This window comes from Hemicordylus capensis, chromosome 10, assembly GCF_027244095.1.
Source record: "Hemicordylus capensis ecotype Gifberg chromosome 10, rHemCap1.1.pri, whole genome shotgun sequence".
NCBI lineage: Eukaryota > Metazoa > Chordata > Lepidosauria > Squamata > Cordylidae > Hemicordylus > Hemicordylus capensis.
Genome location: NC_069666.1, coordinates 13,468,401 through 13,473,859, shown reverse-complemented (window position 1 = coordinate 13,473,859; position 5,459 = coordinate 13,468,401). Strand labels below are relative to the sequence as shown.

General features: G+C 44.5%; 1 non-coding gene across 1 annotated transcript; it reads right to left on the bottom strand.

Moving 5' to 3' along the window:
* Window positions 1–4,796: 4,796 nt before the first annotated feature.
* LOC128335221 (U1 spliceosomal RNA) lies at window positions 4,797–4,956 on the bottom strand. Its single transcript, XR_008311544.1, has one exon. It is a non-coding gene; the product is annotated as a U1 spliceosomal RNA (small nuclear RNA).
* Between the last annotated feature and the right edge of the window lie 503 nt (window positions 4,957–5,459).

The following is a 5,459-nucleotide window of genomic DNA, read 5'->3' as shown; positions in this document are numbered from 1 at the left end:
TCCTTCTTCCGGGAGAAAGAAGCCTCACAGTGATTATGGTGGCTACCAGTGCCAAAGCAACTGTAGGTGTCTGTGGCTTGAGATTCTGCCATGGCCAGACCTCACTGCAAGCTAGGAGAGAGGAAACCAGGATAGCAATTGTTCCCTCTAGCAAGCAAATCAAAAGTCACTGTGCTACCATGAGCAGCTGTTTGAGCTACTCATGAGAATGCAGAGAGTGGAGAGGAAGTTTTCCCTCTCTCGCAACATTAGCACCAAGCGTCATCCAGTGAAACTGACTGGCAGGAGGTTTTGGATGGATTCAAGACCAGAGATGGTCTTGTGGCAGCAAGCATGGATTGCTCGCTTTGCCAAGCAGGGTCCATTGTGGTTTGCATTTCAATGGGAGACTACATGTGAGCACTGTAAGATATTCCCTTTAGAGGATAGGGCTGCTCTGGGAAGAGCATCTGTGTGCTTGCACATAGAAGGTTCCAAGTTCCCTCTCTGGCAGCATCTCCAAGACAGGGCTGAGAGAGAGCCCTGCCTGCAACCTTGGAGAAGCCGCTGCCAGTCTGGGCAGACAATACTGAGCTAGAGCGACTAATGGTCCAACTCAATAGAAAGCAGCTTCCTATGTTCCTATGACTATTTCATTCAGTGAGTAAATAATCTGTTTATTTATTTATCCAAATTTTCTTATATGCCACCTCCTCCAAAGATTTTAGGCAGTGGACAACAATACCAATCACAATTAAAAAAATAAAAATAAAATAAAATAATGGGCAAATGCCTGGCGAAACAGTTAGGATTTAAGAAGGGCTTTAAAAGCAGCTAGGGAGGGAGCTGACCGAATCTGGGGCGGGGGGAAGAGTTTTCCAAAGAAGAGGGGCAGCCACAGAGAAGGCCCTCCTATGGAATTTCACCCTAAATCTAAGGAATTTGCTGCCAAAGATGTGATGATGGCCACCAGCCTAGATGGCTTTAAAGGGGACTTAGACAAATTGAATGACAAGTCTATCAACTGCTACTAGTCTTGATGGCTGCATACAAAATGCAGGTTCAGAGGCAATCCATCCCTGACACCAGTTACGTTGGAATTATGGCTGGAGGGAGGGAATGCCTTCATCTCCTGCCTGTGGGCTTCCCAGAGGCATTGGGTGGGCTATGGTGGGTAACATGATGCTGGATTAGATTGGTCTTGCCAACGGTTGGCCAACAACAATTGTTCTAAGGATAAAATAGGGAGGGAAGGCTACATGCTACCTGCAGGCTAGATGCAGACTACCTTGGGTTATTTGAGGTCACAATGCAAAACTGAAAAAATTTCTGGCCTCAGCAATTGTTTCTATCCCCTGCTGGAACACAGTCACAACAAGAGAGCATTCAGTATTGTGATTCACCCTCCTCATCTGCATTCTGAGCTGCCACAGTCCTAGGCAGAGTGCACCATATGCTTTTCCAAAGGCTTCAATTGGCTCTTTATTTCCCCTCTGATTCCATTTGCAGGCCTTCCTGGAATATTATGATTGGGACTGGCACTGAAATTTCTCAGAAAGTGGACTTCAGACTGAATTTCAGGGTTCCTCCTGCCGTGAAATATCTAGGAATGTTCAGGGAATGCCAAATGAGTTTCTATAAGAAGCTTCTGTCCATTGCTAAATTATGAAGACAAATTAGATCAGGACATAAGGTATTTGAAAAAAACTATTTGAACCATGCTAGTGGTACATTTTGAGGTAATTGCTCTTCTCAGGTGGTTATTTGGACTTTGTCAGTGTCACAGGATAGCACAGGGAAAGGGTAATCATCACTCATTAGCTTTGCTCTTTAAATGTCATGCATGGATTTAGAAGGACTGAAAGAAAACAAAAGAAAGCATGTTTGGGTCTCAACACAATCAAATCAATTTGGCCTAGTCAGTGGATACTATTTGGTCATTTTAATCAGTGTGAAATGTTTAGAGAGTGCCATGCTCTCCCCCCACAAATTCTCAACATTTTAGGTATTTATTTGTAAATTATGAGTTCTAAGGAGCAGATTGTCTACAGGTTTTACAAATCTGAAAATAAAAAATCTGGAATCCCTGTTTAGAATGATTTGCCTACACACTTGGCTGGGAATATACCACCAGGATGTTCTTCCACTCCTTCTTTCCCCTTTCCCTGATCCAGCAGGGCTCTTCTTATGTTTTTAGAGTGATAGGCAGGAGACAGGAACCACTGTCTGTGCCCAAGTGATGAGAACCAGTCACTGAAAAGCCAAGCCAGAGTTAGACTGAAGAGCCAGGCCAGTATCAATAGTTCCAGGAACAGGTCCTTACTGGATCCCTATATCACCTGAGCCCAGCCCTCTTGAACAGGTAATGCTAATACCACCAATAGCAGCACTGGTACTGAAGTGTAACACAAATCAAAACAGTCACTCCCTCATTCAACAATCTGCCATCGGGACACAGAGTGTAAGGCACCGATGCCTTCCTCCTAAGCCTATTCAGACATTATGTTGTATGAGTGCGTTCAAGTCTGCACACTCGCTCGTGTTTCTATATGAATGACTGTACCTGCATTCATTTTAAAAGTGAACCAGGGTACTGGCCCCTCAACTGCATGGTACAGATAGGAAGCATACTGCTGTACCTGTGTTCAGCATAATGTGTGAATCACTGTACTTCTGTATAGATTTGTATCTATGTATATTGTACAATTACATAATGTGTAAATAAAGTAAAAGTAAAGTTGTGCCGTCAAGTCGGTGTCAACTCCTGACAACCACAGAGCCCTGTGGTTGTCTTTGGTAGAATACAATCAATCAATTCTATTACAGCCATCGGCCATACAAAAGACATAAAAAAGCATTAAAACAGATGCTTTTTTTAGAATACAGGAGGGGTTGACTATTGCCATCTCCTGCGCAGTATGAGATGATGCCTTTCAGCATCTTCCTATATCACTGCTGCCCGATATAGGTATTTCCCATAGTCTGGGAAACATATCAGTGGGGAATCGATCCAGCAACCTCTTGCTCCCAAGGCAAGTTACTTTCCCATTCTAGAATTCCTGGTTATAGGAATGGCTGTACCATGAAGCTAGGTGAATAGGTCACTTCAAGAGGCAGACTGTTGACCAGTTCTCCAGGATGGCATGGCACGTCCTATCCTATCCATGGCACGTCCTATCCTAGCCTGAGCCAGGGTTTCCACTGAGGCCAGAAATCTCTGGGTAAGGGGCAGCTTCGTTAAGACTGGTGGCTCTTCGGGGGACTCTGCCAAGTCAGAAGACAAAGGTCGTGGCGGAGGTATGGGCTTAGGTTCTCCTGGTGTGGGGTGTCCCAGTGGCATGGGGGCCCCTAGCATCTGGATCATAGGCTTTTTCCACCCTGGCTCATCCCAGGAGCTGTCCGCCTCATCCCTGAGTTTGTTTGAAGTGAGCATTCTAAAGCATTGCTCTTAGCATTGCAGTAATCTCTTCTGACTACTAGAGGCATGATGAGATGTCAATAGGGCTGTCTTGGTCGGAGTCAGAACCGTTCAGTTGTTGTTGAAGGCTATTGCCTGTTTGGGTATGTTGTTCAATGACCACCCCCCCCCCAGTAAGTGATGTTTTAGTTTCTTAATAAATCTTTATTTGTTTTCTTGTACTCAACCTAATGTCTCCAGACAATCTCTTGGGTTGAACGTCTTTACTACCAGAACGTACTCTGATGTGTAAGGATCTTAATGTTTCTCCTCACACCCCTCAACCAAATTGAGGGAGTTCTGGATCTGGGGTCATGACACCTTTTACTATCGATGGGCAAGGTAGGAAGGAAGGAAGGAAAAATGGCACCATTTTGTTTCCCCCCTTCCTAAGGAAGGAAGGAAGGCACCATTTTGTTTTTCCCCTCCCTAAGGAAAAGGGAGGGAGGGAGGAGTTATGACTGAGTTTTTAAAACTGAACAAAACAAAGAAAGGGAAGGGAAGGAAGGGGGTACCAGCAAAGTCCTCATGCTCCAGTACTGCCCAGTTTGGCTGCTTTATGGAAAGGTGCAAAATGCACAAAATGCCAACATACATCACTGAAGTGCTTGTTCAGTCTCTGTGACGGAGGCAGTCTCTATCTCTGTCTACATTTGACGCTTGTGGCTTACAGCAAAATGACTTGTACCCAGAGCATATGGAACCTGGAGGAAAACATAACTGATTCCAGCAGATGTATTTTAAAATAAGTGCCCACCCACGACAAACAACATGGATGATGGAACATGAATTGCATTATATGGAAAAGAGCTTTTATATATATAAAAAAGGTCCAGATGGAGAAAACATAATGATACATAATTTGATTTAAACAGCATTAAATGAAAACATTTAAACTCTCTCGGGAAACTCTAGATGTGACTATTCACCATATCCACACAAAAGAAATGGATCCTTATTGAGCGATGTCCATTTTGGTTCAGAAAGGTCGAGTCTCCCGTCCGAGGAATTCTGCAGCTGGCAGAGACACTTTGTCTGTCTCTGCCTGAGGAAACGGAGCTGACACACAATGATATGTCCTCGGAGAAGGAGACTCTATAGAAAGCTGGGAGGAACTGAACTAATTTTGCCCACTTGAGGGGAAACTTGAGAGGCAACCTGGGAACTATTTCCAAGGCATAAAAATAGCATACAGTAAGACTTCCAATTAATTATGTCTGACTATTTGTGACCATTTTTCAAGGAAGAACAAAGAAGAAACCACCTAGGTACACTGAGCTCTATTGTATGGATTTATCTCGTGCTTTTGTGAGAAAATTGCAACTTAATTGAAAGACTCCATTGTACTGATTGATCAAAAGCTGTTTTAAAAAAACAATGACAGCATCCACAAATTATGCAGTCGAGTTTCCCGCATTTGGGGAAATCGCAGGGGTCAGCACACCCGCAGTGCAATGGGTGAGCCTCACCCTGGGAAAATCTCCTTCGTGATCAAGGTGTCTCCCCTGCAACTGCAGAAGGACCTCTCCTAATGATCTCAATGGGTGATGGGGTTCATAACGAAGAAGACGTTCTCTTAAGTACCCAGGGCCCAAGCCGTTTAGGGCTTTATAGTTTATAACCAGCACTTTGTATTCTGCCCGGAAACATATCAGCAGCCATTGTAACTCCTTCAGTACAGGAGTAATATGGTCCCTCCGAGATGACCCAGAGACCAACCTGGCTGCCACATTCTAGACCAACTGTAGTTTCTAGACTACATACAAGGGCAGCCCCACATAGAAAACCCCCCAGCCCCCGGTCCATCACAGACACACTCTCTCTCACACACACACCACAATTTCTTATACTTCAAGAAGAGGCACTTCCAGATTTAAGATCTCTTCTTTAAAATTCAATGGAGTGAGTGTCTGACTTGACCAGTGGAAGTCACATGTCTGAAGGCAACCACAATGACTGCGACCCCTAGCCAGAAAGAGGCTTTCGGGATGAGTAACCCCCACCAGTCAGCCTGCATCAGGCT